At 41.8% G+C, this 18594-nt stretch overlaps 1 protein-coding gene across 1 annotated transcript in view; it reads right to left on the bottom strand.

Annotated features, from left to right (window-relative positions):
- The window catches only part of NPHP1 (nephrocystin 1), a 1368595-nt gene that overhangs the window by 321307 nt on the left and 1028694 nt on the right, over nt 1-18594 (bottom strand). The window lies entirely within an intron of this gene.

Here is an 18594-nt window from a genome sequence, read left to right as displayed (position 1 = left end):
CAGCAACATTTGCAAGCACTGGAGGAATGGTTTGTGGTCTTGAGGAAAAATAGGCTAAAACTGAAACCAAAAAAAGCTAAATTATGAAGAAAGAAATGCAATTCTTTGGAATTACAGCATCATGTAGACACCTATCAAGTTTGTGCTACAGGGATCCCCAAGGGAGATGTCCAGTACAAGACTGGAGTATGTTATAGCAAGCCTCCAATGTGCAGCACAATACATTTGGGTAAAAATACCTAGAAAGGGGTTTCTGTCAGATTTTGTTTTGCATATTAGAAGAAGGCATGAGTGCTCTTACTTAAAAAAGGAAGATAAGCAACTGACATGGGGGTACCTTAGCAATTGGAGGGGAGGTCTCTAACTGGTATACAGTTGAGTCATGATTACTGGGATATAACCAAAGGAAAATAAGTGAATGGCTGGGATATGTGCAAATCTAATGAGACAAAGTGCAAAAAAGGAGGGGGGGGGGGTTACCTTGAAGTTACACAACAAAAACAGCAAAACTACATATGCATACATAATTACAAATATAGATATAAACATGCACCCGTATAGTGCACATATAGCAACACTTTTTAATCTCCTCACTGTCCATTTGGGCCATATGTGAGTTGATTAATGATGATGGAAAACCCTTCAGCCACCAAGACATATTAAAAGAAATATGGGTATTGGTAAAACCAGAATCTCCCCAAAGAATTAGTATTATTAAGATCAAGACACATTGACAAGAATCAGAGCATGAACATAACGACAAACTAGATGTCCTTATGAGGAGACATTAAACCGAGGTCCCATGTGACTGAGCTGGTGGTAGCTCAGGCAGATATAAAAGATCCCACAGCACATATCAAAAAGAGTAGCAGAAGTTCCCCAATGCCCTTACCAAATTTCCCCTAGCAATATAAATACCACCCCTGTGGTCTCCCTTGAAGCACAGCATAGAGGCTAAGTGGAAGTAACCCAGTTGATAAACAAATGTATTTCGTTATTTATTTAATTAATTAATTAATTAATTAATTAATTAATTAATTAATTAATTAATTAAAAAAATAAATAGAGGAGTTAGACAAAAAATAAAAAATAGATAGAGAAGTTAGAAAAACAAGGAGAATTACAGGTAAAACAGATGGGGACAGACAAAGAAAAGAATATTACTGGGCTTGGGTTATCAATGTCAAAGAAGAAAAGATCCTTACAAAAGGTAAACTACCTGATAGAAGAGGTAAATCTAGACAAAGATATACTTATTCTTGTGAGAGCCCTTCTCCACACTATAAAAAAAAAGTTAAACCTCCCCTTGATCAAATAACTGGCCAACTAATAGATGGGCTGTTTATAACAACCAAGATGTGTGGACTTATTGTACACTATACAGAGAAAAAGTACTGTTGCATAAGTAAACCTACAATAATAGCTGATGTTCACTGTTGAAGTAACCTAAGTTATCTACGTAATATCTTACCAAGGATATGACCAACCAAAGATTTTCAAGATGGCAGTACACTGATCAACAGCTTAATTTCAACTGTCCCAGTGTGAAAGCAAAAAGTGAGAAATAAGAGCTAGTGACACTGGCAGCTTGGGTAAAATTCAGTTACTGACTAGTAACAACATTGCCTGGATGACATCAAAAAAGAAATTTAGAGAACCTGAATGAAAATTAACCAGAAAATGTAAAGAGAAAACACTGGCTGGGAAGAATCCTGCAATCATTCAGCAAAAAGCATTTCAAGCTTCGACTTTGGCACAAGAAATAGCTTCCAGCAATTTGGGGAAAAATAAATCAAATGTACTCAGATGTCATTAAAATAAATGAAACATGGAAGGAATACATCAACTCAAATAAATGCTGGAAAAATAGATGAATCTTTCACAAGCTATTTGGATGAACTGAAAAAAGAAGTTATGTACTCACCATAACGTTCCATCTGAGTAAGATAACTTAATTTGTCAGCAACCTGTGGGTTTCTGATCCGAGCCGGCAGCATACCAAACAAAAAGATTCAAGCTCCAAGCTCCTCCCCCTACCCATACTACACTGCAACCTCCTTCCAATCCTCAACTCAAGTTTGCCACTCCACACATGACACCAACAAACTAAAACCTGAGACCCCTGAACCAAGAACAAACCTCAAGCTCATGAACTCTGAACATCGAGCTCAGCAAAAATAATCGCCAAGGTAAGGGGGAAGGAGGGAGGGATGGTTGCTGCCAAATTAAGTTTACCTACTCGGATGGAACGTTATGGTGAGTACATAACTTCTTTATCTGAAGTATTTAACTTCATTTGATCAGCAACCTGTGGGACAGAGTCCCCAGCTACCCGAAATCTTGGGAGGCCCTTAAGGAAGGATATTCCGGAGCATTGCAGAGCCAAATGTAGCCCTTCCTCTAGACACCAAATCCAGTTTATAATGAGTAATAAAGGTGTGAGAGGACGCCCAGGTAGCCGCTAAGCAAATGTCATCCAGGGAAATTCTAGTCCAGAATGCGGCAGACGTTGCCAAGAACCTGTAGAATGAGCATGAACTCCTACTGGTTCTGGTAAACCAAGCTCTCTATATGCTTGTAGGACACAAAGGGAAATCCACCTAGCGAGAGTCACCTTTGAAACTGGTTTCCCTAAAAAAGGCTTAACAAAGGAAACAAAAAGTTGATCCAATTTACAAAAGACCGCCGTCCTGTGCAAATAAAAACTTAGCTGCCTGTGAACATCCAGCAAATGAAGTTTGTATTCCCCCTTGTTCTGAAAATTGGGGAAAAAACTGGCAAATTAATAGATTGATTAATGTTTGTCTCAGAAGCAACTTTAAGGAGAAAAGACAGATTAGTCCTGAGAGACACCCTGTCCTTATGAAACACAAGATATGGGGGTTTCATACAAAGAGCCTGAAGCTTCCACACTCTCCTGGCTGAGGTGATAGCTACCAGAAAAGCCATCCTCCATGACAAGAATTTTAAGACAACTGATACCGAGGGCTCAAAAGGAGGCGCAACTAAGGCCTGAAGAACCGCAGTCAGATCCCACGGCGGGGATGGATTCTTAATAAGAGGTCTCAGAAGAAAGGTGCCTTTCAAAAAGGTCTTACAAATTCTGGTAGCAGCGAGAGAGCCTTAAGTGTCCCCTACATAGAAATGAGAAACAGCTGTCAGCTGGACCTTCACTTTGGAAAAGCTGGCTTCTTGCTGGAAGATATTTATTTATTTTTATTTATTTTACATTTGTTGACCGGGATAGTCCGACTGGATGCATGTCCATTTTCAGCGGAGGCCCGGGAGAAAAGCTCCAAGATACAGCATTACATAATACCAGCATTACATATTACAAACAGACTATTTACAGAGATTACATAAGTAAGCAAGTTAAACAAGTTCCACAGGTTACAGTTAGTCCTGAGCACAAGTCAGGATTAAATTAAATTACACAGTAAACTGGTTAACAGATTTAAGTTAGCCTGGCTTGATACAATGACATAGCCAGTTAAGTGACAAATGTTGTTTGAGTCTAGTTTTAAATTGACCTAAGGTGGAAAGTAAGGTAATATCAGCTGGAAGAGAGTTCCAGGATCTACTTACAGAGTTTGCAAAGAGAGAATCACCGCATGTGTTATTAATTTTGCTAGTCTGAATTAGTAGTTTGTTAGAGGATTCTAGGATTGTTATAGGGGTGATAATATTTTTAAGTGCAGGAGTATTGTCCGGATTATAGAGGATTTTATAGGCCATAATCAGTTGGTTATACTGGATTAGGCTAGGTAGTTCAAGCCAACCAAGCTGATTTAGATTGATGCAATGATGTGTCCTAAAAGGCAACCCAGTGGCAAACCTGGCAATGTGGTTGTAGCAAATTGAGAGTTTGTTAAGGACAGTCTTGTTCAAATTCAAGAGTAGAGGATGCATACAGAAGGGTTGAAAGAAGGTGAGAGCGCTATGGCAATTTTAGCTGGAGAAGTTAGGAAGGCTTTTATTCTGTAAAGTGACCCTAGTTTTTATTGATGGTTTTGATAGTTTCAAATTTGAGATTATTGTCTATGATGACACCTAATAGTTTTGTAGATGGGTCAGGGAGATTATTGTGCCATCATTTGATTTTATGGTAAAGGTGAATGAAAATAACAGCATTTTAGTTTTTGGGATTTAGGATCAGATGATGTTCAGAAAGCCAGTTTTCTATTGTATTAAAGGTGGTCTGGGTAGCTGACCATAACTCTACTGAAGATGTGGCTGAGCAAATCAGAGTAGAGTCATCAGCATATTGGATACAGCTGACTTTTGGGATGACAGTATAAAGGTCGTTAATGAAGATGGAGAACAGCAAGGGCCCTAGGAGCCTTAGAAGGTTAGAGAGTTTGTTCCAGAGGACAGCCTGCTGTCGACCATTCAGGTAGGATTGAAACCATTGGAGGGCTCCAGTATCTAGACAGAATGTTTGCAGGGTGTGGATTAAAAGTTGGTGATCAACCATATCGAATGCCTTGGAAAGATCCAAAAGAGGGCTGAGGATATATAATTATTATTATGGTTTATGGTGTTAGTAAAGGCTAGGAGAGCTGAAGTAGTGCTGTGATGAGGACGGAAGCCATGCTGAGTGTCTGCCATAAGGCGATTTTGGATTAGGTGGTGCATGAGTTGTCTATGAATACATTTTTCCATAATCTTTGCAAGTGGAGAGAGTATAGCTATGGGCCTATAACTGGAGAATTCAGTGTGAAGTGGGATTACATATTTTCCAGATGGTGGAATTTTAGCTTCTACTATGGTTCGATTGATTAGAATTGAGACGGGTAAGCAATAGCATCAGCTGATTTTGCAGGAGTTGATCAGCAGAAAGTGTAGTGGGTTTTAATTTTATGATCAAGGACAAGTGAAGTGGCGACTGGTTGGAAGCTGAACGCAAGTAGGTTTCTAGGGTTGCTACTTTCAGGACCAGGGGAGCTAGGAGGTAGTTGGCTAGCTAGGGCTTGAATTGTCTCAGTAAAGAATTGGTTAAAACTATCAGAAACATCTTCAGGGGTTTTATCAATAGTAGCAGCAGGATTGGGGTTGAAGTTTGTCCAGGATGTAGTAGATTATTTAAACCTGCCCAAAACTTCTGAGGGTTATTTTGATTTACTGTCTGTAAATTACAGTAGTATTGTTTTGTAAAATTGATTTTTTGGTTTCGTTCTTGGATTGCCTGTATTTAATGTGATCTTGAGGGTCTTTAGAAGAACGCCATAAAGCCCATGCTTTGTTTCTAAGGGTAATTTTGAGTTTAGACTCTATAGAAAGCCATGGTGCAGTTTTTGCCTTGGTTCTCTTTGAACGAACAGGTGCATCCAAATCAAGGATCTCAAGGAATTTGTTGTTAAAGTATGCTACTGCTTCCTCTAAGGGGAGGTGTTTTAGAATAGACTAATTACATGAGTTTAGTTCTTGTTAGAATTTGGCAGGGTCAAAGTTTTGTTTCTAACCTTTCTGAGTAAGGGTTGTTGGAAATTAATGGTTTTGTGCTTAATTACATATGTGAGAAGGTGATCGCTTAGGCCATTAAGGAGGGTACCAGAGGTGTACAGTTGGGGGTGACTGTTTATGAGTACCCAGTCAAGCATACGTTGGGTTTACCTATCCTGGTAGGGGTGGATATGATTTGTGTAAATGCATGCTGGTTAATATGGGTGGTTGGGGATTCTAAGGAACAGGTGCCCCAGTCTATGTTAAAGTCTCCAAGTAGTAGGGTTTCTTGGGGGTAGTGACATAACCAGTGCAGGATATCTTCAAATGTAGATATATTGTTACCTGGGGGACATACAGATGATATTAATGAATTTATTTTTATTAAGTTGCAATTTGGTCGCAATCTCAGTTATTAATCTGAGGAGGTTGTATTACATCTATGGTGACATTCAACTCAGATTTATAGTGTACAAGCTACCCCAATCCAGCCTGTGTATGTTGTACCCAGGTGGTAACACTTCATTGTCTTTAGTGTTAGGTTTTAACCAGGTTTCAGATAAACAGAGAATCTCAGGGTAGTGGATATCCAGAAGTGCATGCAATTCATGTACCTTGTTATTAATGCTTCTAATATTGAGATGACAGACTAGGAGAGCGTTAGTTGGCCTATTAATTGTAGGTTTGTAGCTTAGATTACAAGTAGAGGGGTATGTGTATCTGAAGTGAGTGGGCCAGGCTTCGGGTCAGTATCACCACCAGGTATTAGGTTGAGTCTATACTTGGTGATGAACTTCAGGAATTTGTTTATTAGTTTGTGGTAGTGTTTGGATCTAGAGCTAATGTGTGGGGTTGAGATGTTGATAGACTGAACAAGATGTTGGATAGGATCTGGTACTGTAAGTATGGTTGAAGGTGGAAGGATTTACAGCTGGGGTGATAGTTTTGGGACCTGAAAAGAAACTGGTTTTCATACAAGGTAAGGAGGTATGGTGTGAACAAGAGGGGTGTGAACAAGAGGGGTAGTAAAGAGATTCAGCTAGTGAGTGAAGGAACTGTTTTACCTGGTGATGCAACACCAGAAGATAGAGTGGTGAGGTAAAGGTACTGGAAGGGGGGATGGGAGAATGCCAGATGAAAGCTAATAGGTGATATTAAATGTAGGTAGTAGAAAAGGGGTGGGTGGAATTATCCCAGATGACAGCAGATAGGACCTAGAAAGTGGGGGAGTGGCTATAGTACTATAAATTTAGAGGTACTGGGTATTGCAGTTTACAAGGTTTCCTAAGGTGTCCTAAAGCTATAAGATATGAGACAAAAATTCTAATATCGCTGGGATCGGAGCGGTAAAAGGATCCAGATTTCTCTGTGGAGCCCAAATGGAGAAATGTCTCCATTTGCTACAGTAAATTTTCCTGGTAGAGAATTTATGTGCCGCAACCAAGATGGATTTAACAGGGGATGAGATACCAGGAGGCCTAGCAACTAACTGTGAGCTTCAGGCTGTCCAGATTCAGAGGAAACATTCCCAAGGGATGATGAATCAGATCCGGAATGGGATCCAAGATCCAAGGTGGAGCTATGAGATGAGACCATAGGCAGGGGAACCAGACTTGATGAGGCCAGAATGGGGCTATGAGGATAATTCTGCTCCCCAACCAATGAGCTTTCTGTAATAATTTTGTCATGAGCGGGAGCGGGGATATGCATAAAGAAGACCGGGTGGCCAAGCATGAACAAGAGCGTCTCTGGGGTCTTCTCCCATTGGGGGGATTAGAGCGAAAAACTAGCGGCACTTCGCATTGGATGGCGATGCGAAGAGATCGCAGCAAGGCTGACCCCACTTGAGAAAGATCTGTTCCGCTACACAAGGGTTCAGAGACCACTCGTAGGGAGAAAGGATAGTTCTGCTCAATTTGTCTGCCAAGGTGTTGCACCGACCCGGAATGTGTGATGCTATCAGAAAGCAGTTGGTGGAGATCGCCCATTCCCAAACTCTCATGGCTTCTCGACAAAGGGGATAAGACTTGGTTCCCCCCTGTTTGTTGATATACCAGACCACTGACATATTGTCTGACTGAATCGCAATAGTTCCCAGAGGAAGATAAGCATGAAAGGACTGCAATGCTAAAAGGACCACTCTCATCTCTAGAACATTTATATGCAGAACGGTCTCACTTTGAGTCCACGTGCCTTGAACAGTCCTGCCCGAACAGTCCCCACCCCCACCCTAGGCGGGAGGTATCCATGGTTACCATGGCTTGGGGTTGGGGCACAACAAAGGGACATCCCTCCTGCAAATTCCGGGATTGGAGCCAACACGAGAGAATTTCTGCACACTCTGCTCAGAGGGATCAGAAAATTTTGAGGTTGATGAAGTATTGACCACTGAACTTGCAATGTCCACTGTAAAATTCTCATATGCAGACGAGCACAAGGGATCAGGTTGATAGCTGCTGCCATGGACCCTAAGGCTCTCAGGACAAAATTCTGCTGGGGGTGCAGGGGACTGCACAAGTGCTAACACATGAAGTGCCAGGCTGTGTAGTCTGTTTGGAGTCAAAAATGCCCTGGCCTGAAGAGAATCTATTCTCGCCCCTATGAAGTCTAACACTTGAACAGGTTGAAGGGAAGACTTCCTGAGATTTATGGTGATCCCCAGCCGAGATGACATCTGGAGAAAGAAATCTCTGGCTAGTAAGAGTAGATGCCTGGTGGGGGAGGTGAGGAGCCAGTCATCCAGGTACAGGAAGACCTGAATGCCCTGAAGTCTCAGGTGGGCCGCTACAACTGCCATGACTTTGGTGAACACCCTGGGGGTTGTGGTGAGACCGAAGGGTAGGACCCTAAATTGATAATGACTGGCCCCTAGCCAAAAGCTGAAGAACCTCCTGGATCGCCTGTCCATCAGGATATGGTAGTATGCATCCTTGAGGTCTATCGAGCACAACCAGTCTTCCTCCTGCAAGAAGGGCAGGATGGATTGAAGCGTGACCATCCGGAACTTTTCCTTGGCAATGAACAGGTTCATTGCTGATAGGTCGAGAATCGGCCTTAGGTCCCCTGTCTTTTTTGGCACCAAAATGAACCTGGAATAGATGGCTGATCTGGACTGATCTGGGGGCACCTGCTGGATGGCCCTTTTTTCTAGCAGCTTTTGTATTTCCAAAGCCACAGCCTCACTCTGAGTGGGTGGGATGTCCGGGAGGCGCTTTGTGTAAGGGGGCTTGTTTGTGAAGGGAATAGAATAGCCTCTGGATATTATTCGAAGCACCCAGGATCTGTCATGATGGACTCCCATTGGGCTAGGTGAATCAAAAAAATTCCCCCAGATTGCCTCCAGAGAGGAGCAGTCGGGCAACCCCTCAGGGTTGCTGCGCGGGTTGATCTGGAAAAGGTTCCTGTGACCCGAAGTTCTTTTGGCACCCCCTCTGCCTCTGGGCTGGCATCCACCTTGTTCCCCTCTGCCTCTGTAGGAGAAGGAGTCCTGAGTGTTCTGGGACTGCTGAGTTTTCTGGAACAACAGCTTCTTTTGCCCTCGCTGGTTCCTGGAAAAGGACCTTTGAGGGTTAGAAAAGAGGATCCGGCGGCTGACAGCATTTTCCTGTCTTTCTCGCTCTGGACAAGCATATCATGGACAGTCTTCCTGAACAGGGTTGAACCGTCAACGGTGCATTAGCAAAGGATGCCTTGAAGGGTTCCCAGAAATCGCAAAGATGGAGCCAGGCATAATGCCTTAAGGTGATACCGGACCCGCTAGCCCTAGCGGCTCCCTCACTGGCGTGAGAGAGTAGACGCGTGGACGTATTGGACACAGACTTGAGAGTGGCCATACAAGCCGAGAAGGTCCGTTTATCCTCGGCCGACATGGACTCCAGGGGGAGACTTGGCGTACTCTTTCACAAGGTCCCGCTGCAGTCGAATTATGTGGGTCAAGTAATTCAGCGCCCTTATAGTAAAGGTAGCTGAAGCAAAAGTCTGCTTTCCAAGATGGTCCATCACCTTGGACTCCTTGTCTGGGGGGATGGACCGAGGAACTTTCCTGGGCGAGTTCCTTTTTTGTGGCTGCTGCCACCACCATGGCATCAACCAGAGAATCTTTGCTCCAAGAAGCTCTGTCTGCCGGGGGGCTCAATATTTTGTCGGGCCTTTTGGGTATTGGCTCCACAGTGTCCGGCTCCTTCCAAGCTCTGGTGGTGATAAGGTCCACCAGAGGGTCGGCTGGGGGGACACCCAAGAGGTAGATGGAACTGTGTCGAATGCCTACAGGAATACCGAATCGTCTGAGGAAAGTTTTTGAGCAGACCACCCCCCCTCTGGTGAAGGATTTCCATTATGTCTCCGAAGGAGACGTCTTCGGGGGTGATTTGGGGGATCCCTCCCCTTCTTCCAAGTATGTATTCTCAGTGAGGGACTCGGGGGAGTCCAAGTGCCTCTTTTTACACTGGCATTTGTGAGGAAGCTCCTCTGGTGGACTCTCCCAGGAGGGCTCACAAATGGTTTTGTGTTCCTCCAGGGGAACTGGCTGAGGTGCAATAAACACAGGCTGTCCTGGGGGGACTGGATGATGGAAGACAAGCCCAACTGCGAGGGGGCAGGGATGGACTCTGAGGAAAGAGTGAGGGGTTTTGATCCTTCAGAGAGAACCCTCTCCACAACGTCGAACACCGAAGAAGAACCGGCTTCCCTGAAACTGGTAGTGATGGTAGCCACAACCCTCAGATCCGACGAAGGGATTGGAGCCGAAGTTGGAATGGCCAGACCCAAAGGGACAGTATGCCTCGACCACAACGGAGCCGATGACACACTCATCCCCTCGGATCTGATGCCCAACTTACAGCTCCAAGAGCTCGGATCCGAAAGCAGATCTGACAGACTTGAGGGCATGGCTGGCATCAAGGCCGAAGGTACCATCGGCACCGACCACCTGACTCTGGGCTCCTTGGATCCATAGACTCCGAAATCCGATGGTGGATTGGAGAAGGAGCTATCGAGGCGAAAAACAGAGCCGAACTTCCAGCACCGGTGGGGGGCAGCAACACTCCCATCTGCAGTTGAGTTTGTAGAAACCTTTGCATCATCCAATCCATGTCTGCTTCAGAGATGCTCCGAGTCGATCTCGAGGATGCCACCGATGCCAGCCGGGAAAGCCTATGTGAAGATGACCTCGAGTGTGGCCCAGCCTCTTCCTCTGGCTCCAGAGAAAAACGTGGTGAACAGAGCCAAGGGGAGGATGGCCTAGTAACTTTAACAGGAGAGAAAATCACCTTAGCGGCAGGGGCCGTTGGATCCAACTCAGCCTGACGCTTGCGACCCTTCTCTCTATCTCTTTTTCCTTTTCTGAATGTCTCTCTGTCTCCCTGTGTTTGTCTTTCATTCTCTCTTTCTTGGCCTCTCTCTCTCCCTGTGGCAAGGTGGGAGGGTGAGTCCTGGACAAGGGAGGAGGGCCGGAAGGTTGGACAGCCACAACCGTGGCTGGTGAAGAAGCTGTGGAAGAAGCAGAAGCTTATTCCACAGGTAGAAGACCCACCAGAATTAACTTGTTCCTGCAATCCCACAGGGCTCAGGAGTTGAAGGCCACACAGATTTTGCAGCCGGATGACAAATGAGGCACCCCGAAGCAAACTACACACAGAGTGTGACCGTCGGCTGGTGACAGCTTGTGGCCACACTCTGTGCACTTAGACATAGTCACTTTCTGACTTTCCGATATAGTAAAAGCACACACACACACACACACACACACACACACACACACACACACACACACACACACACACACACACACACACACACACACACACACACACACACACACACTCTACGGGCAGGAAGGGGGGCCTACACTGACAGAAAGTTAACAACTTTCTAACTACAAAACGCAAATATCTAGCGAGGAAGTTAATCCGTAATGAGAGATATACTAATAGTTATCTATAGAAATATCAAAGGGGCACACACAGACCAAAACATTTCGAAAAACCCTGACAAACTTGCCTGGAGCTCAAAAATCCTGTGCTGGCAAAGCCGCGACAAACGAGATCCGAGGATTGGAAGGAGGTTGCAGTGTAGTATGGGTAGGGGGGAGGAGGTTGGAGCTCGGATCTTTTTGCTTGGTATGCTGCCGGCTCGGATATATGTCAGATCCGAAACCCACAGGTTTCTGATCAAAGGAAGTTAACTACTTCAGATCTGCATTTATCATAGGCTGAAATGAAGAAAATGCTAAATGAAATTGCAGCTTATCAGGAACAGCTGTTTTTTAAAAAAAAGTGCAGTTAGAAGTCAGTGCAGAGAGAAAAGCTAAGATCAGAGAAACTGGAAGGAACAGACTATATTAACGTATAAAACCACAAATAAGCAAATTGGACCGGTATTCAACAGCATGATTTTTTAATTTCAAGTGCATATCAAATATATGCTCCAAACCTAGCCATGAGAAAGCAATCAATACCTATATTAGTAAAGATGCAATCAGCAATGAGATTTAACCAATCACAGCAATCATACCAACAGAAAAACTTGTTCCTGACAAAACTGTTGCAGAACGAAAAGTATTAAAAACTGGAACAGCAGAGTGTTTGTAGAAAATAATTGTTTACTCTAAACCAGACAGAAGAGAAGCAAATTTATCCCAGCAATCAGGAAATGTCGAAAGACAGGTATGACATTCAAGCTACAGTATCCAGCTTATTTTCAGAATATTTTTCAAGGAGGATCAAATACATTTTTTGATGCAGAACATGCTAAGGAAGAAGAAATAAAAGTTTATCCAACAAAAAGTGAGCCAGCAGACAGAAGGGAACTCCGCTTCTCATTCTTCTGACAATAAATCTCATAAAGAGATTTTGCCAGTTAAATCTTTTCTAATGTTTGAAAGGAAATGCTTGAGGAAACATAAAACAGCACAGGAGCAGACTAGAAGGATCAGGAGTACCTTGGACTTGAACTGGAGTTGGATGTTGGGAGATGGAGATAAACATGAAGAAGATCAGCAACACTGAAACTAGTGAATAAATGGGAGACTAAAAAGCATCGATCACATTTCTGAAATATGGCTTTGCAAGAAAAAATGTCTGAGAAAGAAGCTTTTTGTTGACTTTGTTAAACATGTGGATTGACTGTAAAGCAGATACCCCACTTTATTTTTTATTTATTTTATTTTACATTTGTTAATCGGGGAAAGTCCAACTGGACATGGGTCCATTTTCAGCAGAGGCCCGGCGAGATAAGCTTCAAACAACACATACATAGAATAACAGGAAGTTGCATGGAACATTTGTTTCATGTTATGCAAGCTTTCATTGCATACACACAAGGACATGATACATACAGTATGGAATAGATTAAATTAACAGTTCATACAAAAGTCAAACACTGAGGTATAGAGTATCAAAAGACATCTACTCAAAAGACCTAAACAGAGGCAGTATTTTGTATTCATGAAATAAACTGCCTGAGAGTAGTTGGGGTACAGAGGAGTTACCTTTTTAAGGGTTAGCCTGGTGAATGGCATGAGCATAGCCAATTATTCTGAAATTGTTTTTTCAGGAGTTTTTTAAACTGAGTAGTGGAGGTGGTAGAGGTTGTATGCTTTGGTAAGGTGTTCCATTTTTTGGTAATGATGCTGGCAAAAAGGGATTTGCCAGCATCATTTCTATGCTTGATGACTTTTACGAGGTTTTGGTTGCTGGATCTGCGAGTTCTAGTGGGGATGTCTGGTTGTATGAATTCCTGTAGTGCAGGAGTTAGGTTGGGAAAGTAGTAGAGTTAGTGAGCAGTAGATAGTTGGTTGAGTACTAGCATATGAGGTAGCTCCAACTAGTTGACTTGCTTAAGTGACAGACAGTGATGGGACCTATAAGGGGATTCAGTAGCAAATTTAGCAATTTTGTTGTAACAAGATTCCATTTTATTTAGGTTGGTTTGCTGGACATTAGTTAAGATGGGCAAGGCATATAAGGGGATGGATAGGAGACGGGTCCTTGCCATGGTTGCTAGGAAATTGTTGTTTATGTCATTAATGTTTAGAATAACATTAAAGGGGAAAACAAGTAATTAAAAATTGTTTTCCTTAACAGTATTTGTATAAAGCATTTCATGTTATATTGTACTGCAGTTTTGTATAGCACGTTGTCAGGGGTATTTTTAATGTGGATGAAGTCTTTTCAATGACTGTTGTACGTGTTAAAGATATGAAGGTAAACAAGCACTTTTTGTTGTAATAAATATACACTTTACAGTATAACAAGAGAAAAAGGCTATACAGAAGTAAGTTTAAGTTAATATGCTCCAATATTGGGTTGCTGGGCTGGGTGTGGGAGTAAAAGTGAAATAATTATATGTAGAATTAAAAGTAGTAATTTCCCTCATTTTCAGTATGATGGGTGTCTAATTTAATGTCCTTGACTTAAGCTATAAGCAAGTGTTTTTCATAAGCAAGTAAGCTTGAAAAATAAGACAAAATAATGAAAGACATAAGAAATGGTAAGTTTCTTGCATCTGGAAAAATATTTTTTTTCCATTAGCAGATGTTCTGTTGGAGGCAGATGAATACGGGAAATATGTACATTCTGTTCTGAGTAATATTTACAAGGATTCCTTCATGCATCTGCAAAGATATTAGCCATTTTTTTTCTCATTGCTGTTTACTTTTACATGGAGACGAGCTGCCTACACTGCAATTAATTGCCATCAGCAAAGAATGCTCAGAACTCAATAATAATTGAGGTACAATGACAATAATTTCAGAGAAAAATTAAGTCTGGAATTATGGGAGGAGAATAAGAGTCAGTAGGGATGGGGAGCCACTGTGGTGCAGCGGTTAGCATTGCCGCCTCACAGCTAGAGGTTTTCCGGTTCGATTCTCGGCTGGGGTGCCTTCTGTGCGGAGTCTGCATGTCCTCCCTGTGGTCGCGTGGGTTTCCTCCGGGTGCTCCAGTTTCCTCCCACATCCCAAAGACATGCTGTAGGTGAACTGGACACTCTAACTTGGCCCTAGGTGTGAGTGTGTGCATGTGTGTGCCTTCTGTGGAAGGTTGGGCGCCAGGCTGGCAACTCAACACTGTAAAACTTCACTGCCAATCATGAGCAGACAGGTGATCCACTCTGGTGACCCCTAACTGGGAAAAAGCTGAAAGAAGAAGCCTTCTTAGCAGCCTTAATACTTTAATGAATTTAATAGAACAGTGTACAATTTAGTTTTATTTAAAGATAGCCAGTGCACTTTTTCTTAGGGTCAAAAGTTAATATTTCCTGAAAGTATACAAGCTGCTTTTCACATATAGAAGGGGAACAGAGATAAGGAAAAAAACAGATTGCAATCAGTGTAAGTTGTAACATTGTCTGTAAGATGAGCTTTAATATGGGTAACCTTAATCTTAAGTTAGGTAACGCCTGTGGGTGCAGCTGTCGATTTGGGCCAATACCTTCTATCTGGAGGGTTACACTTCACTTTTTGATGGTGTTCATAGTTTTGTGTGTTTGTTTTAAGTAAATAGGGGGCAAGGTATTCTAAAATGTATGTATTGATTTTATTATTTGAGGGTTTACATTAAAACAAAAAGCCTTGAAAAATGTGACAGAGGTTCAAATGGAGATTAGAAAAAAAAACAACTGTACAGTAGATCAACCTGACAAAAATTAGTGTGTGCATTTAAGACAAAAGCTTGGAATACACATTCCAAAAAAAAACTGTCATGTATAACAGGTGGGAGCAATAGCTTTTTATCATAAAGGCTATGCTATCCATATTATATTGGAATGTAAATGGCCTTACAGGCAGAGAAAAAAAGAAAGAGTATTAATTAAATTAAAAAAATATATAAATTCCAAATAGCAATGCTGCAGGAGATACATTTGGAAAGAAACGAGAATGTGAATTTCACAAAAAATGAATTTCATGATGGATATTCAGCAGAATATCAGGGACATAGAAAAAAGGGAAGTAATAATACTGTTTGCTAGAGGGGCTAGGAAAAAGGAAGTAATAATGTTTGCTAGAGGGACTCCAATAGTGATATAAGAGGAGATGAAAGACAGTATTGGTAGCCTTATAGTAGTAAGAGGATATTGGCAAGGATGAGGATTATACTGGCATGCATTTATATTCTGCCAAAAACTGCTATTGTGGAGTTTAAGAAAATCAAGGGAGAAATAATCAGCTTTCAGCAAGGAATATTAGTTATAGATGGCAACTGGAACTTGATTTGCAATAGTGAGGAAGTATTAGGGGACCTAGAATGGAAAATATAACAAAAAGGGTAGATTTCTGAACAAATTTTATGAAAACATTTGACATGGAAGATGTGAATTCAGTAATAGGAACTCAAACATAATTTACATATTATACTCCAAGGTACAATAAGTGAGCTAGACTGGACAGACATTATATTTCACAGGAACATGTGCATTTAATTAAAAGCTTCAATGCACAGCCAATAACTATTTCTGACCATGCACCTTTAAAAACTAACATAAAAATGCAGGATAATGAAGTAAAAATGAGACAAGTTTTTTTTTCTACATGTTAAAAAGAGAAATATTTAAGGAATGCATAGTTTAAATTGAGTGTTATTAAAGAAAATAGAAATGTCTTCAGATGTGACAGTGAGTGGGATAAAATGAAAATGGAGTTTAAAATATTGCATAAATAAAAAAAGAGATATGATTAAGAAGTAATAATGACCGCTAGGGCCCTTATAAGCCTAGCCATGCAACCCAAATGTGACCCACAAATCTGATTTATACAGAAGGCAATTTACTGACTGTGTGTGTGTGTGTGTGTGTGTGTGTGTGTGTGTGTGTGTGTGTGTGTGTACATCTATGTCAGATTATCGAAGTTTCGAAACTTCGAAATTCATATGGGCGAAACGATATGATCGAAGTTTCAGAACTTCAAACATTGAAAAAATTCTATTAATGGTTTTGCAGGGGGCCAAGCCCCCCCCCCCCCGCATCACTCCCACCCCCACCACCAATTAAATATACTAACTCTGAAATCACACTACATTGCGAAAAAGAGTAAATTTCCTGTTCTGTGCTGTACCGTGATCTCCATTCAAAACATTCGGTCCAGACTATATGACTTTCAAAGTTTTGAAACTTTGACAGTCTGACAGGGATCCATAAAGCTAGATAGATAGATAGATACATACATACATACATACATACATACATAGATAGATAGATAGATAGATAGATAGATAGATAGATATAGATTTTTTGTAAGAAACCTTTCTGGAAAGTCAAGTTGCTGCATGTGTTTGGTCAGCTATATACCAAAGGAGGCATTATAATCTGATAAGAGCAGAATACAATGGTATGATGACTATTTTGGCCCTACATGACGTGTCCTTACTTATAAGTTAAGCAACATAGAAGGATTTTCTTATTATCTTGGACATATGTTGGTCAAAAGCCAGGTTACTATCTACATGAGTTCTTGAATCCCTGACTAGTGAATCAACATTTAGGGGTGTTTACTGATGATGCAGTTACCCAGGTTAGCCAACTTCCCATTTCTTGGTATTGAGTTCTAAGCCATGGCTTTGGTATCAAATGTTTGTGCTAGACCTTCCTGAGGGGTGTCTTCATCTTGAAAGAATTCAATGACTGCTCCCAGTTTACAATCATTTGAAAAACTGGTCAGCCAGAGGTCTCTGACATTGGCTTTGACCTATTATAAGTAGATGCCAAAGAGAAGCATTCCCAGCACAGAGCTCCAAGGGACTCCACTGTTGACCGGCTTCTTTGCAAAAGGGACTTCACCGATGCTAACCTCCTGGATCCTATCCATGAGCCAACTAGCTATCCAGTGTATTATAAAGAGGTTTATGCCTAGTTCCATAGGCTATTGTTGACAATGCCTGAGTATTGTATCAATTGCTTTAGCCAGATCTAGTTCGGCAGCAAGCACCACCTTCTCCTCATCCTTTGCATTAGTGACCTTTACAATGAAATCCAACATGTGCAATAAGCAAGACCTTCCTTTAATAAAGCCATACTGGGACATACCCAGTGTCTGAAGGTCTCCTATGTCCTTGTTGATAATTGCTATGATAACTCTTTTCACGGCTTTGCAAATATTACTTGTTAGATTAATGGTCTGTAGCTTCCAGGATCTGTTGAAGGTCCTCTCTTATGAAGGGGAATGACTTTCACAATCCTCCATTTTCATGGCACAAAGCCTGTTTTAAGACTATAGTTAAACAGTGATTCCAGGGATCCTGATAGTTCAAATTTTTAATTTTTAAGAAAGCATCCCAAGATGTTATCGAGGCCCACTGATGTGGTGTCTTGGCTTTAAAGTTGGAGGGGTTATATCTTAGGGTATTCCTTGGGGGGGTAGGTTGGGGTGAGACAGGAGTAAAGCTGAAACTAAATTTGCCCACTAACACATTCGCTATAAGGCCAGGCAAGGTGAATGTAGCATCATTAACCACCTGTTCAGCACATTGCTGTGTACTGCCCTTGAGGTTTCTGACATACCTGAAGAAGGTCTTATGGTTATCTTTAACCTGGAGTCTATCTTAACCTCAAAATTGGTTTTGTTTGACCTAATTAGCCCTCCTAGTTGCATATTTTGTTTGATGAGTGTTTCTATCTTTATGGAATTACTCTTCCTGATTTTTGCTGTAATTTATTTTCCTTTTGTTGTATATACTGTTTAATTTGAGATGCCAGCAGGGTGGTTTGTTTCTGAGGCTAGTTCTTTGTTTACTTCTGGTAGGTACAATAGCCTCTATGGAACCATTGACATGGCTGTACAGAGTTTCTGAGGGCAATTCAGCATTGGCTGCTGTGTTCTCAAGGTTTGAAGAGACACTGAATTTTAGAAAACATCACTTAATAAAAGATAGTCTGCCTTGGAATAGTTCCAACCTATTACTGGTTTTACTGGGGTTACAAAGCTGATTTTGATTTTAAAGGAGGTAGCTTTATGGTCAGGCCTTACCAGGAAGGAGAAGATGGGGGGTGCAGTGCTCTCCCATACTTGTGAGTATGAGGTCCAGTATGTTTGACCTTCTAGTGAGCACATTCACTATTTGGTCAATGATGTTTTTATTTACAAGGTCCAGGTATGTGTGTGTGTGTGGATTTGAGGTTGTGTAGGATTCACAGTCTATTCCAGTCTACTGAGGGGTAATTAAA

This window comes from Protopterus annectens, chromosome 1.part2 (genome assembly GCF_019279795.1).
Source record: "Protopterus annectens isolate FY-2018-M chromosome 1.part2, PAN1.0, whole genome shotgun sequence".
NCBI lineage: Eukaryota > Metazoa > Chordata > Ceratodontiformes > Protopteridae > Protopterus > Protopterus annectens.
The sequence above is the reverse complement of the archived record's forward strand: the minus strand, read 5'-3'. Positions and strand labels throughout refer to the sequence as shown.